The sequence below is a fragment of the Panicum virgatum genome, chromosome 5K (genome assembly GCF_016808335.1).
Source record: "Panicum virgatum strain AP13 chromosome 5K, P.virgatum_v5, whole genome shotgun sequence".
In the NCBI taxonomy this organism is placed as follows: Eukaryota; Viridiplantae; Streptophyta; class Magnoliopsida; order Poales; family Poaceae; genus Panicum; species Panicum virgatum.
Genome location: NC_053140.1, coordinates 37,551,536 through 37,572,459, shown reverse-complemented (window position 1 = coordinate 37,572,459; position 20,924 = coordinate 37,551,536).

Below are 20,924 nucleotides of genomic sequence, written 5' to 3'. Positions count from 1 at the left end.
AATACCTAGTTGTATATATTAATGATATTGCTTCTTTATACAATTATTGCTATCCCGCCTCCTTCTATGCCTAAATCCTGGTTCCATCCCTGTAATGCTCTCACATACCTTCTCTCTGTTCGACAGTGTACCCTCTTGAGCAGGCATCAACTCCGAAGATCCAGGCCAACCATGGAAAATGGCAGTAACAATGTGGCAAATGGCGCTGGTGCCCCTCCCCTTCAACGACGCCGTCGCGAAGACTTGCGCATACTTGTTGGGCCCTTCCATTATGATATCGCAAAAGATGATCGCATCAGCAGCCTTCCCAATGGAGTCATGCAAGACATCTTCAGACGCCTCCCTATCGGAGAAGCCGCCCGTGTTGCTGCTGTGTCCCGTCGCTGGAACTCGGTATGGAACTCGCTGCTGTCACCAATACGTGGCCCATGATCACTGCTCATGAAGGTTCCTGAGAACTGCCCATGTCGCTTTAAATTTTGCATGACGCTGCACACACAGTGATGTTTTCTTTCTGTTGGCACAATCAAATTTGGCATTCTGGTAACAAGGGCATGATTTCACAGTGAAAATTTGTTGGATGAGTAATTATTTTGTTGATTTGGCCATTAGGATAGTCATTGTTAACACCCTGGTTATGGTATGATTAGCAATGAAGGTGGACCATGTATGATCAATAGAACTAAGAGTTCAAGCCAGTCAGGAATCAGGAGCTTAACTAATAAGCAAAACCCAAGTTACATTTTTTTTAGATAATGAGCAACCCAAGTTACATGCACATTCTGTTACAGAAAGGTGATAAAAGCTCTTTTTGGATCCTTCCCAACTAATTATTAGAATTAGCTAGCTAACCATTAGCTGGGTGCGTTTGGATCCATCAGCTAAATGCTAATTTTTAACATGAATAGACCATGATACCTCTATGGCTTTTGGCACCAGAGTGAGGGCCTCTATTTTTTTGCCGCCAGGTCTGTTGCATTTGGCGCAAGTCCTGATGCCCTCTGCTCCTTAATTATAGCCAGGACTACTGCATGTTTTTTTTACCGCCAACAGAGGAGCAGGACTCATAAGATAGCAGTATGCTATTCATTTTTTTTTTACCGCCAACACATGCAACAAAGTAGTTATACTTTTTGCGCAGACACATAACAGAACACTCTATTCACATTCAGATTGGAGAATAAAAGCAATGAGTATGTAGGAAGTGTTCACAGTTCGTATGTTTCAAATAAAAAACACAACGTATATTGTCCATACAAATAGGCTATCAAAATCACTCTCTCGTAGGAAATAATACATTAGCAAGTTGGTAACGGAAAGAGTTCATGTTTCCATCTTCATCCCCTAAGTGATTGTAGGAAGCAGTGGTACCAATGAAGAGGACGATGCCATTAGCGCATATAGTCATCTGTATTTTCACTTTATCGAATAAAATTATGAAGTGCCACGCATGAGAGGATTATTTTGGTTTCCTTTTGCAATAGGATAACTAGATAAGTTCAAAAAAATCCACCACTTCATCATCTTCAAAACACCAAAAGAGTGCTCGATGATGTTACGGAGCAAGGAATGTAAATAATTGAAATGCTCCCATTTACCACCTGGTCTTGGACCTTGGGAAAATTCAGACAAATGGTACTTCGTCCCCCCCCCCCCCCCCCTATATGGTGCAAGATATCCTAGCCGATTTGGGTAACCCGAGTCAACAAGATAATTTTTTTTCTAGAATCAAATAAGAGAAAATGAGATCTCATATACAATCTTTAGGTATACATATGAACCTGCAAGAAATGTAAATAAGTGCACCTGGAGGAGGATACGAAAACTTGTCACCATATTTTGATATTGCATCATTGAAGAATCTTATGTCATGTACTGATGCCTTCCATCCCACGACAACAAATGTGGATCTCATATAATAGTCACAAATATATAGCCACTACATTTTCAGATATATATCCATGACGGCCTGTATGTTGAATTAGCTTCGAAGATGAAATAACAGGTATATGTGTCCCATCTATCACGCCAATTAATGCAAATGTTGAAATATGGTGCGAAACGAGACCTTTGAAGTCTAGGATGTATGGTTCTGAATTCTGGATCTCTAGATTTGATAACATCCGCAGAGAGCAAGAACACACTAGGCAAGACTTCCTCAAATTTGCTACTCAGTCTCGGCAGACCTCTCAAAGCAATTTTTAGATTATTGCGCTCGTTTTCTTTGATGTTGTCAATCCCATATGATGACACATTAGCGGATTGTATAGTAGGTAAAATAATTCCCTACTCATCCTAACCATATTGAAGCAAGAAGTTGGATTGTCAAGAGTCTTCATCACCCATTCATATCCAGACAGACCAGTTTTTATCTTTTTGGTTTTGTTCATAAAAGTAGCTTCATAATACGTACCAAAGATACATGATACAGTATCAAGTTGTTGAATCTGTCTCCAATTATCCAAAATACTAACCGTTCCATCCTCAGTGCATGTCTAACCGGTCAGTGCAGGCGCATTGCAAGTGATGATTGTTTGCCATCTGCGCGTTCTAACACTTTTGTGTGTTGACCGGATTCGTGTCAATAATATGTTTAGGAATTATAAGGATGCGTACACATACATAGCAATAATATTGTGAAACACGTTGTCAACATCGTGTCACCCCTTTATCTCTATCAAAAATCACATTACAAGGACACAGTGAAACATGTGAGAACACAAGATATTTATTTTGGATCGATTGATTTATTTACAATAAAGATGTCCCTCGTATATATATGCTCGGAACTAAACTTAAATTTAGAACATACGTAAGTAATATTATGAAACTCCTAGTAAATATACTTCATAGGCATTCTAAAGTAAGGCATTATATTCCTTGGTATTCTATAATGACATTCTACATATGTAAGTACTATTACTAAGATTTGTTATTATAATCGAACAGCATGTACAAGCTTAGCATAAGAAGAGACGGGCCACACAATCCTAAAAGGATGGAACATATGAAAATCAGAACTCGTTTCAAGATAAAAACATGGTCACTTCATTGTTAATTATGCATTAGGCGGTGCAGGGAGCTCGGGCGAAGCAGGAGGCAGCATAGGGAGCTCAGGATGGGCAGATCCAGGGAGGGCATGCCGGATCTGGGGAGGACTCAAGGCGGAGGCCGGTCCGGACGGAGTAGGCGGGGTGCGGGGGTCGAGCCTGGCTTGGGGAGGAGGAGGAGGGCCGGAGCTCGAGCGCACTGGAAGGCGGGCAGGAACGGGGAGAATGGCCAGTGCGTGGGGAGGGGCCGGAGCTCAAGAGGAGGCTGGGACTTGAAATTTCGGCAGCCTACTGGCGTCGCACGCGAACAGATAAAATTTTGCAAGTCCCGGGCCTCCTCTCGTTAATATAGAGGAGCCATTTGAAAAAAAATGTTAATAAAAAAATATGAAATTAGTGCTCTAAACTTATTGTGACATGCAGACTTAAAAAATATAAAAACCACATTTCAGTGTATATAATGGTTAAATGTGTCCAAAACACAATATATAGCTAACCCACGCTACTATCTCATACAACTCAAGAATCTTTTTGTGTTTTCAACACTCTTAATCATTATATATATTGAAATATGTTTGTCATATTTTCTAGTTATATAGGTCACAATATGCTTATGGTACAAATTTCACTTTTTTTATATGCTTTGCTATTGTTTTTGAATTAAATGAATTTTTTGAATAAATTTGAAAATCATTTGTAAGGGCGGATGAGGCCTCACCTGTCAGACCCGGGCCCACGGAACTGTGCACACCGCATATATAAGAGGAAGATTCCGGATACACACAAAGAAAGAAGAAATTGTAATCCTCCTAGGACTCTACTTTGTAATCCTCCTAGGACTCCTACCTTGTAAACCGACTAGAATTCCACCCCCGGACTATATAAAGGAGGGTGGGGTACCTAGATCGGTATGAACCAGCGCAGGGCACAATATATCAAACCACCACACAGGACGTAGGGTATTACGCTATTTCGGCGGCCCGAACCTGTCTAAATTTGTGTCTTGTGTCCTTGCGTTTACCTTCAAGTTCCAGATTCGGCGATTTGCTCCCAATCATCTCCTATCTTGGGGCATCCCAAGGTAGGCGAGCGGTAAAAATATCGACATCACCTGCCCCTACAAATCCATTTTAGGGACAGGTGACGCTCCCATCCCTAGAAATGATTTTCAGGATTGGTCCCAATGATTATATAATCTTATTATCCTAATAAAATAACAAAACTTCGTCCAAAAGTTTTGATGCAAATGTTGCCCCAAATAGCCAAAAATATATACTCCTGTATATGTGTATATATGAAGAAAATTTAATTTAACATATACCAATTAAAAAATTAAAACCCAACCTATTATTGTACTACTAAAATTTAGGAAAAAAAGTATCATGCATATGCGTAAATATAGAAAAAATTAAATCAGATCTTTTTCTCTTTACACCATGGATCTAGAAAATTATTTACAAAGGAACCAGCGTAAAACATAAAGATCAGGCCCAAATGATTATATAATCTAGTTATAATACTAAAAAACAAAACTTCATCTAAAAGTTTGAGGGCAAATGGAGCCATAAATGGCCGTAAATATATGTTTCTACGTATGCTTAGATATTGGAGAAAGTTAATTTAACATATACTAATTAAAAAAATCAAAACCTGTCTATTATTGTACCACTAAATATTTTAAAAAAAACTATCATGCATTTGTGTAAATATAGAAAAAAATAAATTCTTCCTCTCTCTCCTCCATGGATCTAGAAAATGATTTACTTGGGAATGAGGATAAAACTTATAGATTAAGCCCAAATGATTTCATAATCATGTTCTCCTACTTAAATAGAACAACTTCATCCAAATGTTTGATACAAATAGAGTCTCAAATGGCAAATCCACACCACCATGGAGATTTAGATCTAGCTTGAGGCAAAGGGATCGGAGCTCCATTTGAGCCTTAACTACTCAAAAAGCAAAGAAAAGATATGGGATTAGCATCAACTTACCTCCAACTCGAAGAAAATCAAGTTTAAAACCTTGCCTCCCTTTTTTATTTTCTGGATTTTTGGGCACCACCTCCCCCGAGCAAACAATGGGTTGTCGGGAGGAGGAAGAAAATAGCACCTAGATTCTTATGGATCATTTTTAGGAGCGGGAGATGCTATCACCTGTTCCTAGAAATGGGATTTTTAGGGAGGGGTTCCCATCACCTGCCTCTAAAACTAGGGCTTATTTAATTCGTAGGCGCGAGTGATGATGTCACTCGCCCTGAAAATACATTTTGAGGGGCAGGTTACTTTTGACCTGTCCCTGAAAAAATAGGGGTGTTCCTACAAATCATTTTGTTAGTAGTGTTAGTAATAGGAACTTTTTACATCCGCTAGTGTAGGTTGCTTGTATTCCACATGCAACCAAACGAGACTTTTTCCCTTCATATTATGAAGTGTTGTAAGTTGGAAACCAAACACACCTAAATGTTTTGGTATAACAATTCCTAATGCCTTATTCGGATTTTCAGAATTATAATAATCCTCTCCCATTCGTACCAATTAAGAGAGACTAAAGAAAAAATAATTCATTTTCACTCTAAACTATAATGACTTGTGAGGGAGTGTGTTTATCAAAAAAAACTCTTTAAGATTTTTTAAAATCCACTTAAGATCTATATGATTTCTCTAAATCGTGGTTTCACACGTATTAGCATCACTAAATAGGCTTTGTATATTATGTCTTTGAAAACAATGACATCTGAACATATGTAGCATGTTCAACTTTGAACCAAAGTTGATCGTTACAGTGCAACAGTATATGGACTCTTCAGAGCATCTTCAAGAGCACCCTATTTGTCGGTGTTTACCGCCAAGCCTGCTCAGGGATACCCTTAGCAGTAGGATTTGTAGGTAGGGATCGACGGCTCTGGAACTCGATGGTGCAAGGAACACAAGGATTTAGACAGGTTCGGGCCGCGAGTTGCGTAATACCCTACGTCCTGTGTGGTGGTTTGTATTGCCTTAGGTGTAGATGATTGTTTGGAGGGGGTCCCTGCCCGCCCTTATATATCCGGGGGGACATGATTACATGGAAAGTCCTAGCCAAGTCCTAGCCGAGTACAGTTGGAGTCCTACTACAACACAATCGGGTAGTTTCCTTTGTACTGCAGCTAGTTCTATGTCTATTCGGGTAGTTATAAAAAGAGGTAAGGTACATCCATGGGCTATCCCTTACTCTAGAACATTCTATGCCTATGAGTAGTCCCACTGCCCTGGGTCTGACAAACCCCCGAGCTCTTCGTAACCGAGTCCTACAGGTGTCGAGTACTTGGCTGGGCGTCTTCGAGTTCTTCGAGTAGTCAGAACATCCTTCTGGTTGCTTCTGACTCTTCCTTCAGATACGTCGAGTAGTACTTCAAGTACTTTCGTTTGCTTCAAGGCTGCGAGGTGCTCAAGCCCCCAAAATCTTGATCATATATGGTGCGCAAAGTACTCGCGCTCCATATGGGGTAGCCCCCGAGCCTTAGGTTGAATCGTAGAATCATGCTGAGGGCCACTTCAGTCTTTTTCTCCTTCTTTATTTTTCAAAAAATTTGAAAAATAAATCTCTGATACATATATTCCGCAGCCCCCGAGTCTTAAATTTAAATCACTCCATTTAGATTTAAGAATCAATGTAAACTCGTGGCAAGAACTGAAAACTTCCCTGAAAAGAAAAGAGTCCGTTGGCATCCTAAATATTCACAAAATTGCCCCTGAAGACCATATAAAGTCGGTTGAAAACTTCCAATGATTTTACCCCTTGAACTCCTGGCCGCCGTCAAACTCAAATTTCGCATTTGCCTTTTGTCAGTCAAAATCCAAAAGCCCCTCTTGTAGCCCCCGAGCCAAAACTCGTGACTTTGAGATGGCTCCCAGGAAGAACAAATCCAAAGTTGAGGAGGGAACTGTCGCCAATATATCCACAAGTTGGCGTAAAAGCAAGATGTCTGAATCACTGGTCCGAGAGTTGGAGAATATGGGTCTCCTCCAAGAACAAGGCGTAAGCCAATGGCGCGCTGGTGAAGGAGAAGATTACCCCATGGAAGGTACTCTTGAGACCGTTATGTTTCGTGATTTTGTAGAACGTGGTCTCACTCTTCCCGTGTCAGAATTTTTCTATAGACTTCTTCAGTTTTGGGGAGTTCAGTTACACCATCTCACTCTCCAATCCATCTTTTATCTTTCAATTTTCACTCATTTCTATCTTTTCCAACATTTCTTCTTCCTTGTTCCAATCCCTAATGCCGCCAATCCCGCCGTTGTCAGGGGATGTGAATTAGTACTCCGTCCTGAGAACCGAGGCGAGTACTTGACTTATGATCCGGCGGATCAAGGAGCCGAATGGAAGAAATTCTGGTTCCATGTTGGGAACTTTGAATCCCTACTTCCAGAAAGAACTGCTGGTGTCCCCCAAGTCCAGGAGAGCTGGTCGAGTAGAGGACCTGGTGGCAAGCAAGTTGAAGCCATTCTTCGTGCGATTGCCATTATTAAGAAAAAAGGAGTCACTGGAGATCATGTGGTCTTCTCGTTTATTAGTCGCCGGACACAGCCTCTCCAGCTGCGAAAGCATCCTGCCTTTAGATATGAAGGTACGCAGGATCCCACTAGGATGTCCTCAGAACCATTGGCTCATTCTAAAGTGATAAAGAGATGCTGCAAAGTACTCGATAACTTTGACAAGTCTTTGACGCTTCCAACACTCTTCTCGGCACAAAATCCCCCCGAGAATGCCTGGGTACGTGCTTTGGATACCATGTCGAGTACTTGTAGTTAAACATTTTCGATCTTCTGTCTAAGTATTGGCTTCTTTCTGCAGAAGAATTATAAATCCTGGTATTATATGCCTCCGACTTCCGCAAATGCTGATTCTAATGACAGCAAGAAATGGAAGGTGGCTCCCGGATCAATGTTGAAGAGGAAAGTTCCTCGTCTCAATGTCGTCCAGTAAGTATATAACCTTTTGCTGATTGTATCCCGTTTGCCTCAGCTTTCTTATTCAGAATCTTTGCTTGGCTAGGGTCCAACATCTTTTGGCGCTTGAAAAAGATCAGGTCCAAAACTTCCGCAACTGGGTGTCGAGTGGTTCGGAAGAAGCTAGTCGATCAGCCTTTGATTCTCCTGTAATCGGGTTGATCGAGAACCCTACTGCCAGTTGCCCGAGTGTAGACACAGCTGAGAAACCAAGCGAGCCAAGTCCTGAAACATCTGATACTTCTGCGGCTGCTGAGGGAGCTTCCAAAGCTGGTGGATCTGGGAGTAGTGGAGCAGAAGGGTCAAAAGGTCCTTCCGTTCGACTGGTACCATCCCAATCTATGCCTCAGTCAGCCCAAGAAGAGCTGGAAAAGGAACTGTTTGATGATCCGCTGTTGTCTCTAGACAACATGAAAAAACTTGCAGATTGTATGCAGTGGAGCTTTAAATTCACCAAGGTGAGTCTTCTGCCACTATTTGTCTTCGTCGAGTAGTTGTTGATATCTGACCAGATTCGCCTTGTATGTCTCAGGATTTAGCCAATCAATCTTTCTTAAAGTCTCATGCTCTGTATAAGACTGTGGACAACATAAAGGTCTTGGAGGATCAGAGAGCCATGATTGCCAAACGTCTGGATGAGTCCCTGGCGGCTCGTAATAAGCTCTATGAAGCAAATCAACAGCATCATCTGGAGATTTGTAATATGAAGCTCCAGATCAAAAATCTTGAAGAAGAAAAATCAAGGTTGTAGGAAGAAAATTCCAAGCTTCAACAACAAGTGCAGGCTGCCCAAGCTTGTAAGTACTCGATCTTTTTCCTTGATTCTGCTTGGTCAGTAATAATTACTAAAAAACCTTTCCATCAGGTTCTCTAGAAGACCATACTCGACTGGTTGCAACAGCTCAAGCTCTTGTTGATTTGGTCGATGAAGGAGGGTCGTCAAATAGCAAATCCTTGGTAGAGCGCTTGGAAGAAGCGCCCCAGAAGATTTTTGATGTCTTGACGACTACTTCCAAGAATTATTTAACCCATATGATAGGAGTTGTCAAGTCGTACTTGCCTCAGTTTAATCTGGCTCTGATAGCTAAAGGAATAGCTCCCAATTGCTCTGATGAGAAATTCCGAGAGTATTGTAAGGAATTAGAAGTGAATGTGGAGGAAATTCTGAAGAAAATGGCAGAGTAGACTGCTTGTAACAACTCTTATAATCTTCAGTGAGTTTTTGTTGTTGTTCATAGCTTGTATCCTGTTGCTGTATCTTCAGAAGCACAATCTGATACCGTAGGATAAGTGTGAACTAGTCGACCAATCAAGTAGAATACTCGCATGGAGTAATCCTTAAAGTTAATCGGTTAGGATGAGTCCCGTTGGACAATCCAAATTTAAAAAACTTGTAAAGATACCCATAAACTACTCGATCAGGCGAGTAGTGTGTCCTTACCGAGTACTGGAGTAATCCGTAAGACAAAACTGTTAGGTATGAACCCCGTCGGGTTGCCCAAGACATAAATGTCATAGGGATATCCAAGGCTTACTCGAGCAAGGCGAGTAAGGTGTCCTTTAATCAAGGACTGGGGTAATCCTTAAGGCAAAATTGTTAGGTACGAACCCTGTCGGGTTGTCCAAGATGTAAATGCTAGAAAGATATCCAAAACTTACTCGAACGAGGTGAGTAAGGTGTCTAACTTGTAGACTGTCACACCCTGAAATTTTTGGATTTCAGGATGTGATTAAAATTTAAAAAATAAATCAACAATTTTCTTATAATTTTAAAAATTTTCCAACATTTGTTTTGTTCACAGAGAATTTAGTGTAAAAGAAAATAAATATTGGTTGTTTTCAAATTAAATGATGTTGTTCTTCTGGTGATGCATTCATGTCACATGCATAGTGTTGTTGAGTGTGAAAACCTTTCACAACGTGTTCTATCATCAAAAGTTCTTCCCGGGAATTTTCCGGATTTTTCTGGATTCTTTTCCCATTTTCCCTAGAGCAAACTCTAATTTTCAGAGGTTCTTCCAAATCTTCTCATGAGCTCAAAATATTTTATTTGAGTTCGTTAGGTCCCAAACTATTTCTAGGATTTTTCCTAGAATTTTCGGGCCATTTGGAATATTTTTCGGACTTTACATATGAATTCTAGATTTTTCGGACTTTGTTTGGGAATCCCTAAAATAATCTTTTCCCCAGAATCCCACCATCCTCCGCATTCATGCATCTTCGGTGAAATCCGACACCACCCTAGTGCTCAGCTCGTCGTCCTCTTCGTCGTGGTGTCTTCCTTCTCGCGAGTCGTCGCCATTTCGCCGTCGACCCCGTGCCTTCTCCTCGACAAGTTCACCGCCCCAGAGTTTCGATAGGTAGCAAGGGAGCTCTCCGACCCTTTTTTTTCCTCCCCTTCTCGCTCCTGCGCGCGCCCGCGCCCGCCGGCTTTGCTCCGCCGCCGCTCGCCGCAGAGCCGCCTCCTACCGCGCGCAAAACCCTATCCTCCGCCGCCGCGCCGATTGGAGCTCGGAGCCGCCGCCGCGTGGCCGTTCTGTCGCGCCCCCGCCGTCTTCGAACCATCTCGGAGCTTCACGTCGAGGTAGAGGAAATCGCCGACCCAACTCCCTCTCCCCGGCCCAGTCCGCCAACCCCCTCCCCCTTCCTCCTCTCCTCTCTCTGCCGCGCGGGGCCCGCCTGTCGGGGGCTTCTCCTTCCTCCCGTCCGAGCGGGACTCCAACTCAAGGAGTCCGGCCCGAACACGCCGCGCCGCGCCCTTCCTTGGCCCGCACGCCAAGGCGGCCCTGCAGCCCCTATAAATAGCGCCCGCGACCCCCCCCCCTCTGGACCCCTTGGAAGCCGCGGTCGCAGCTCTCTTCCGCAAACCCTAGCGCCGCCACCACTAGAGCTACACCCGAGCTCAGACTCGATGAGAAGCCGCCGCTCCGCCACCTCCCCTTGACGCCCGAGAATTCCCGGAGATCCGCCACAGGGTGAGCAACGTCGCGTTCCCTTTTTCCCCTCTCTCTCGTGTTCCCACACTGCCTCAATCGCTCGCCGGAGCGAGTGCCCGCGCGCCGCCGAGGTGCGCCCCGCTTCGATCACCGTAACCCCGAACCGATGCCCTAGATGAGTTTGTCATCACCTCCGCTTGCTCCCAGTCCAAACGGCGTTCGGTTTCGTGCCCGGACAGCCGGGATTGGCCAACGCCGGCGACCCGCCAAGCCAGCGCCGAGTCGCCAGCTGCTCCCCTGTGCCTGGAGCCGCGCGACCAAGCCGAGCCGTCGCCCGCCAGCTGAGCCTAGCCGCCGTCCGCCGTTGGATCGAGATCCAACGGATCCAATCCACCAGAACCAAGCCAGATCTGAGCCATCCTTGGCCTTTTGCAAAAGAGCCCCTCAGTTTATAGGAAATCAACCCGCAGTCCTAACTAGTTCAAAAGTATTCACAAATCAGCCCTGTTTCTTCTGTTTTAAACCTTGTGCTTTTACAAATTAGAACCCGCCGTCCAGGACCCTTTCTTTTGCAAGCTAGCCCTTGAAGTTTAGGTTTAATTTTGTTTTAGTCCCTATTTTCTTCAAATCTAGCCCCTGGAAGTTCTGTTTCTTCGCAAACAAGTCCCTGGTGCACTGTTTTAACCATAACTTCTTCGTTTTAACTCCGTTTCCATCGATTCTCGCACTCACGTGATCCTTGCAACGTGTGTGATAGCTTTATGACCTTGTTATCCTCTGTGAGCACAGTTTTCTATGTCTTGCAAATCTTTTCCGCTAGCTCTTAACTCTATAGTTAATCGCGACTAGATCCTTGAAGCATCGCTTATCCCATAGAATCGCCGTTTTAGTTCTATTTTCTGCGTTTCTTGCACTCTCGTCATCGTAGTAGTGAGCCTTATCCTTTAGTATGATCTTTTAAAGCTTTTCTTTTATTTTGGTGTATTGTTCTTAGATGTATCTTTGTGTTTGCTTTGTATGGTTGCTCGTTGATTGCTCCGAGTAGATGGATCGCTGTTTGAAGATTGAAGATCAAGAGTTCCAAGTGAGCAAAAGCTGAAGAGCAGTAAGAGTAGCTTTTCGTTGGAGAAAGGCAAGTGACCCTAACCATCTTTCTATCTATGCTTATTTATAAGAGTATTGTGAATTAATTGGAACATGGAGAACCACCCAAGAAAACAGTACAACCACAATACTATATGGCTCTGGTCTTGGCTGATTAATTAGAGACTCTAGCTTGTGACAATCTTACCGAAAGGGCAAGAGGGGATGCATCGACGGGGTATAGCTCGGTCCTCTTGGGACAATTGGTATTGTTTAATGGTCCTTTGGCAAGGTACCACCTCATTAGGATAGTGTTATGACTGCTTTGACTTGAAATCTTAGCAGATTGTCATAGGTTAGGGAATCTTTGTAAAGGCCTCGTAGCGTCCCTATGCAATCACACCTCGGAAGTGTGGTTTTGTGCCTAGCTAGCACATTGCGTGGTTGGGTTCAAAGTTCTTTGGAACTTTTACGCGAATTGTGGTGAAAGTGTACAACCTCTGCAGAGTTAAAACTAGCCGGTTAGCCGTGCTCACGGTCAAGAGCGGCTTGGACCCTCACATGATTAATAAACTTAAAGATGGATATAAATCACATTCTGGTTATTTCTTGTGGCCATGCTGAGTACCAACCAGAAGTGTACTCACCCTTGCTTACTGCTGCTCAGAAGGAAAAGTTGCTGTGAAGTCTTTTGAAGATGATGCTGAGTTCTAGGCGTACGCAACCCCCAGTCGATTGCCTGTGAAGTTTGGAGTCTGCGTTTCTAGAATAAGCTGTATAACTCTGATAGTCTTTTATTTGTTGTTTTAATTCTCTTTTACGTGATACTGTTACTGATTATTCACTTATGATGTCTCTATATGTATGAAACTTGATCCTGACATACATATAGCTATGCATTCGGTTTTCTTCTTAAAATCGGGTGTGACATAGACTAGAGTAACTACTAAGATTGACCTATTAGGGCGAACCCCGTCGGGTTGCCCAAGATGGACAAAATGTAGTAGTATCCATAACGTACTCGAGCGAGCGAGTAGTTTTCCATTGGCATCAATGCTGGAGTTCCTCATAGTTGACCTGTTAGGATGAACTCTGTCGAGTTTTCCAAGATGGACAACTAGTAAAGATATCCATTCACCTTCTCGAGCTAGGCGAGTAGGTTGTGCCCTTTAAGGGAAAGGATGCGGCTTGTGTAGTTGTTCTGATGAAAAACTGTGTAAGCTTATCCCGGACTGGTGATGCTGTCAGATTACCTTTAATGTAGTCGATATGTCGATAGGGATCCTCACTTTATTAAAGAAAATCAACTGACACCACTAGTCTGCTTGGATCAAGGAAAAAACTTACGCAAGTGCTCAATGTTCCAAGAATTCGGTACCTCATTGCCATCTGCATCAGCGATTCTATATGAACCTGGTCTTGTAACCTTAGTTACGATGAAGGGACCTTCCCATTTGGAATTTAACTTGTGCAGTCATGTCTCGTCCTGAATCCGGCGAAGTACTAGATCTCCAATGTTGAAGGATCTTTGGTGAACGTTGCGATCGTGATAGCGTCTGACTCTTTGAAGATATCTAGCCGATTGAGTTAAGGCGTTGACTCTGGCCTCTTCGACTGAGTCTAACTCAAGCTGTCGAGCTTCATCTGCTTCTCCTTCTTGATAGGCTTCTACTCTTGGAGATTTTCACATGATATCAGCGGGTAATATAGCCTCTGACCCATAGGTAAGGAAGAAAGGAGATTGTCCAGTTGCTTTGCTAGGCTGGGTTCGCAGCCCCCAGACTACATGAGGTAGTTCTTGAATCCACTTGCCGCCTTTCTTGGTGTTGGCGTCGTAGAGTCTTTTCTTCAAGCCGTCGAGTACTAAGCCATTGATGCGCTCAACTTGACCGTTTGCCCAAGGGTGAGCCACGGAAGCATATTTGACCTCGATGCAGGAATTATCACAGAAATCCCAAAAAGATTGTGACGTGAAGTTCGAGCCAAGATCTGTAATAATGGTGTGAGGAAAACCAAACCGATGGATAATGTCGGAGATGAAGTCCACAGCTCTATCTGATGAGATCTTGACAATGAGCTTGTACTCGATCCACTTGGTGAACTTGTCGACTGCTACCAGCACATAATTGAATCCTCCTGGAGCGACGGTTAATGGTCCGATCATGTCCAAACTCCAACATGCGAACGGCCATAATGGAGGGATTGTTATCAAGTTGTGTGCTGGGACGTGAGTCTTCTTGCCAAAGAATTGGCAACCAGGGCACCGTCGGACCAGGTCTTCTGCATCCGAGATAGCTGTTGGCCAGAAGAATCCTGACCTATACGCCTTGCCGACTAATGTCCTTGATGCAGCATGATTGCCGCAAACTCCTTCGTGTATTTCTCGAAGGATGTCTTTGCCTTCTTCAAGGGTAACACACTTCATGAGGATGCCTGAAGCGGAGTGCTTGTATAGGTTGTCGCCGACGAGGACGAAACCCTTGCTGCGCCTGGTGATGCGGGCAGCTTCAGTGCTTTTAGGATCAACGTGTGGTGGAAGCTTGAAATCCTTGATAAAATCAATAAACTGAGTTCGCCAATCTTCATCAATCATCAGCACTTCTCTGATTGTGGCCGGGGCCTCCGTGTCAGTGGCTTGTTGGCTTTGTTCCTTGACTGATGGGTGGTGAAGTTCATGGACAAAAACTCCTGGTGGAACAGCTGCTCGAGTGGACCCAAGTTTGGAGAGGACATCAGCTCCCACATTGTTATTACGATCGACATGGTGGATTTCCAATCCTGAGAACTTGTTTTCGAGCTTTCTGATTTCTGCAACTTATGCGTCCATTGTATCCTTGTTGACGTCCCATTCTTTATTGACTTGTTGAACGACGAGTAGAGAATCGCCGTAGATGAGTAGTCACTTGATGCCGAGAGATACTGCTAGTCAGAGGCCGTGTAGCAATGCCTCGTATTCAGCTTCATTGTTGGAGACCTTGAATAAGATTTGGAACACATACTTCAATTGTTCTCCCTTGGGAGAGATGAACAAAACTCCTGCGCCGCCTCCATCGATCTTTAGTGAGCCGTCGAAGTACATCACCCAATGCTCTGGAATGTTCTGGGGTGCTAGAATTTGGATTTCCCACCATTCAGCCAAGAAGTCGACTAGTGCCTGTGACTTGATTGCTGTTCTTGGTTTGAAGTTGATTTCTAAAGCTCCCAGTTCAACTGCCCACTTTGAGATACGTCCAGTGGCATCCCGATTGTGGAGTATATCCCCCAATGGGAAGTCAGTTATGATTGAGATCTTGTATTCGTCGAAGTAATGCCGGAGCTTCCTGGAGGTGATTGGAATTCCATACAGAAGTTTTTGAATTGATGGATATCTAACCTTTGATTCAGATAGTACTTCGCTGATGAAGTAGACTGGTCTCTGAACACCGTAAGCGTGGCCTTCCTCCGAGCGTTCGACTACTATCGCCGTACTGACTACATGGGTAGTCGCAGCGATGTAGAGGAGTAATTCCTCACCGGGTAGTGGAGCTGTTAGAATCGGCGGTGACTGGAGGTGTTGCTTGAGATTCTCGAGTGCTTCCGCGGCTTCTGTAGTCCACTCAAATTTATCTTGTCGCTTTAGGAGTTTGAAGAAGGGTAATCCCCGTTCGCCAAGCCTGGACAAGGATCGATTTAAGACTGCCATGCAGCCTGTAAGCTTCTGGACGTCTTTGATGGTAGTTGGGGCATCCATGGCCATGATGGCATTGATCTTCTCTGGATTAGCATCAATTCCTCGGTTACTGACGATGAATCCGAGTAGTTTTCCAGAGGGTACACCGAAGACGCACTTTGTTGGGTTGAGCTTCCAGCGGAATTTTCGGAGGCTGTTGAAGGTCTCTTCCAGGTCAGTAATGAATTGATCCTGCGTCTTCGCTTTGACGACGATGTCGTCAACATAAGCTTCCACATTGCGATGTAGCTGGTCGAAGAAGCACAGCTGTATCGCGCGCTGGTAAGTAGCGCCAGCGTTCTTCAACCCGAAGGACATGGTCATGTAGGCGTATGCCCCGTAAGGGGTGATGAAGGCTGTCTTGATTTGGTCTTCTTCTTTTAGGGCGATCTGATGATACCCTGAGTAGCAGTCGAGGAAGGATAACAGGACACATCCTGCTGTCGAGTCGATTAATTAATCAATACGTGGTAGCCCGAAAGGATCCTTCAGGCAATGCTTGTTTAGATCAGTGTAGTCGACGCACATCCTCCACTCGTTGTTGTTCTTCTTCTGGACGAGCACAAGGTTGGCCAACAAATCAGGGTGGTAGACTTCCTTGATGAACCCAGCTGCGAGTAGTTTTGTCAGCTCTTTCTTGATGGCTTCTCGCTTGTCCGGTGAGAACCGCCGTAACCGTTGCTTTTTTGGTGTTGCTTTATGGTCGACCTTCAAGGCGTGCTCGATCAACTCCTTGGGCATTCCTGGCATATCCGCTGGTTTCCACGTGAATACGTCTCGGTTGGCCCTAAGGAAGTTGGCGAGCTCGAGTTCCTATTTGTCACCCAGTCCTGCTCCGATGATGGCTGTTTTGGAGTCGTCTCCCTCTTGTAGCTGGATAGTCTTAGTGCCCACACCGTTGGTTGGTTTAACCGATGATTGGCTTGGCTTCTTGGAAGGCATCGACTCCTTGAGTGAGAGTTCTTTAGCAGCGGCAAGTATTTCGCTGACAGAGCTAGGAACCCGGATAGTAGAAATATGATCTATTGCTTCCTTGTCGCACTCGAAGGATTTGAGGAGGTCTCCCCGTAGTGAAAGGACTCATGTGTTGCCTGGCATCTTGAGGAGCAGGTAGACATAGTGTGGCACTGCCATGAACTTGGCTAGTGCAGGTCTTCCCAAGATAGCATGATATGAGGACTCGAAGTCAGCTACTTCAAATTTGATGTACTCTGTCCGGAAGTTCTGTTCTGTACCAAATGTGACTGGGAGGGTAACCGAGCCAATTGGAGTAGAAGAATTTCCGGGGATGATGTCGTAGAACGGAGCCTTGCTTGGAGTAAGCAGACTCATATAGTTGAGGCCCATCTTTACCAATGTGCTTGCAAAGATTAGATTGAGCCCACTTTCACCGTCGATGAGTACTCGAGTAAGCTTGGAGCCCTGAACGACTGGATCGAGTACTAGCGGGAACTTTCTAGGTTCAGAGAAGCTGGTCCACTGATCCTCTCTGGAGAAGGCAATGGGGACCTCGCTATATTTGAGTGGCCTCTGAATTGCTGGTTCGACTGAGAGGATCTCTCTGAGTAGGAGCTTCTGAGCTCGCTTGGAAAAGCTAGAGTCTCCTCCAAATATGACGTTGACGACATTTTGCTGTTGTTGAAAACCATCACGGTCTTTCTTGTCGTCTTCATCATCTTTGTCTTGTTCTTTCTTTGGAGTAGTTGCAGGTGTCGACTGGAAGAATTTGCGCAGTATCGTGCACTCCCACATCGAGTGGTTGCTCTTGGGGTGGATTGGACATCTTTCATTGTGAAGTATCTTGTCGAACTGGTCCTGTGGTTTGTCGCCCTTCTTACCACGCGGTGTGCGATCCATGGTGCCGACAGTGTCGTCAGGCTTACGCTTACGCGTAGGATCTCGCTGGTTGCTGGGCCCTCCATGATCGTTGTGGCACTTCCCGTTATTGTCGTTGTTGCGGCGGGGAAAGCGACTGTGTTCTTGCTCCTATTTATCGGCCCAGCGCTGCATCATGTCTTGTAGATCTACCACTGTTTTGGGCCGATTACGCCCAAAGTCGCGGTATAGTGATTGGACGGTGATGCCGCTCTGGAAGTAGTCGATGACGTCGTCGTCGGCGACGTTGGGGATGGTGGCTCTTGTGTCGAAGAAGCGCTTGACGTAGGATCTGATCGACTCGCCTTGTTCTTGCTTGCACATGGACAAGGCATGTCGAGTAGCTACATGGTGTAGCGACCCTTGGAAGTTGTCGATGAAGGCCTTCTTGAGGTCATCCCACGAGTGAATGGACTCGCGCGCCAAGCTTTCGATCCACGTGAGGGGTGCTGGCTCCAGGGCCATCGGGAAGTAGAGGACCTTGGTGTTGGTGTCTCCACCTGCAACACTAACAGCGGTCGAATATAAACGTAACCATTGAGCAGGGTCTTGCTTACTATCGTACTTCTGGATGTTTGTCGGCTTGAAATCCTTTGGGTACTCGACGTTGTCGAAGACACTGCTGAGGGCAGGGAAACGATCGGAGTTGTCTGCAAGCTGTGCTCTGCATTTTGCGTTGATGATGTCCCGTGTGTCCACGATGGAATCGGCTACCTCTTCCCTGTTGTTCCCACGGTTGTTGTTGTTGCGGTTTGGCCGAGGGCCAGGAGCTTGATTTGCTTGTGGTTGGCCACCTCTGGGGCGATGACTACTCGCAGCTTCCTGATCTTCTTGGTTTCTTCGGTTCTGCTGCTGTTGACGCTGGTGGCCTCCGGGGGTACGGCTTGCTTGAGGTATTGCTGTTGCGGTAGCTCTTGATCGCGTACCGTGAAGCGAGGACAGGGGGTTCTGTTTCTCGAGTTGTTCAACAGCATTTTTGGTGAGATTTATGACTCGTTCCAACTCGGGATTCTGGGGCATCGTCATGAGTCGCAGGGTTGCTTCTGTCATTGCGGCGATCGGTGTTCTGAAGATGGGATCCGTAGCATTGTTGAATTTGTTGTTGAGGTTGCGTGGCGGGAGATGAGCACGTTCGGCCGCACGAGTCCTGCGCACTTCTTTACGTTGATTCCTTTCCCTGCGGGTTGTACGAGTGACTTCGTCTTCATCAGCTGGAGCGTCCTGGGTCAGGTTGTCTGCTGAGATCTGATCCAAGGCTTCGTTTGGATCATGGTGACTTGGAGTACCTCCGGGCTGGATGATTACCGGAACCAAACGCTCGTGAGAGAAGCTTTCCAGGTCAGATTCATAATCTGCTAGGACAGTTCCACCGGAGCCAGTTTCCCTCTCAGTTTCGAGGGGAGTGCCGTGTTGAAACGGGAGATCATCAATGCTGGCGACTTCTCGCAGGTTGTCGAGTAGTTCTGCGAGAGTATGATCTCGGCAAGATTTGAGTTGCATCTTAGCCAGCGCATTGGTGATGAAATCCAGGCTGTCTTGGGATGACTCGACTGGATCTGGATAGACGTCAAAAACGGGTGCCTCCCGGCTAGCGGTGGCTGATTGGTTTTCGACGTGAAGTAGGCGATCCAAGCTATTTTCATAGGAGGATCTCATCATCTGTTTGTAAACAGACGATGAATTGCACAAACCAAAGACGGGTTGTGCGATAAGAGTCCCAATCCGAGTGAATTTCGGTTTGAGATCAATCTGAGTCCGAGTAGAACTCGAGTTGATTTCGAGTTTTGGCTCGATCTCCTTGGCAAGGTCGGGAAGCAACATAACGCCGCGATCATGAGATCTGGCGAGCTTGTTGGAGTCTTCCGACGTGGAGCTCTTCGTCTTGGGAGAGTTGGTTAAGATGAAGGTGACGCCTCTGGGAGGCGTCATGGTGCTGAAAGCGAAAGTGGCCATCGAACTCGCCGATGAACTCGCCGAGTCCTCTATCTGGCGCGCCAGCTGTCGGTGTTTACCGCCAAACCTGCTCAGGGGTACCCTTAGCAGTAGGGTTTGTAGGTAGGGATCGACGGCTCTGGAACTCGATGGTGCAAGGAACACAAGAATTTAGACAGGTCGGGCCGCGAGTTGCGTAATACCCTACGTCCTGTGTGGTGGTTTCTATTGACTTAGGTGTAGATGATTGTTTGGAGGGGGTCCCTGCCCGCCCTTATATATCCGGGGGACAGGATTACATGGAAAGTCCTAGCCGAGTACAGTTGTAGTCCTACTACAACACAATCGGGTAGTTTCCTCTGTACTGCAGCTAGTTCTATGCCTATTCGGGTAGTTACAAAAAGAGGTAAGGTACATCCATGAGCTATCCCTTACTCTAGAACATTCTATGCCTATGAGCAGTCCCGCTGCCCCGGGTCTGACACTATTTCTCTTCCCCATCCTTATTTTTTGGAAGAAAAAAATCAAAAACTACTCTACAATAGTTTCCCATCCTAATTCCCCATCTCCTAACAATTGGCAAATTGGATTCTCTTGTGTGTAAAAATACGCACGCCTCCGTCGCTCCCCATCGTCCCTCCCTGTGACTTTTTTTTTGTCACGTCGTCTTCTTCTCCGCACCATCCCTCCTTTTGCGATATGGATCCAATCCATTATTTTGGTGTTTCTCACGTTAGAATTTAGCGTTTAATTTCTATGGCCATCGCCGTTGCCGCCGTCGTTGCCCTGTCCGCCATGGACTGCGCCCGCCGCCACTTCTTCCCGCACCGATTCCGTTCACCACGGTGCATCACCGGTGCAAGTAAGAGGTAAAACGAAATTCTCTCGTCGTCCTCTTTCTTTTCCTCCAAATTCCAAGACCTCTCGTGTCCTAAATTACTGGCAATCTAACCTGCAAGAAGCTCATGTCTGCCAACCATGTCCGCCAGTCATGGAAGTTTCTCGTGGAATTATCCTTGTGTGGTCACAACTTCTCATTTTTTGGAATAAAAATATGAAACTATTGGAGATAGACTCCTTTTGTCTCCCTGTACCTATTTGGAGAGTTGGCAAATAAGTTTTGGAGAAAAAAATATTAGAAACTCTTGGAGATGCTAACTATCCAATAAGTTCAAATACAATCTAGTTTGAGAAAAATATTATAATATAATATACGCGCTGAATAGTTTTTTCGTCTCTCGAATACGCAGAAGAGCTGCACATATTAAGAAAAATTTGCAAGGGGTGTAGGCCAGTCCCAATCTCTCAATTTTGAGATGGATTTTTTGGGGGGGGTGGGGGGTGAGAT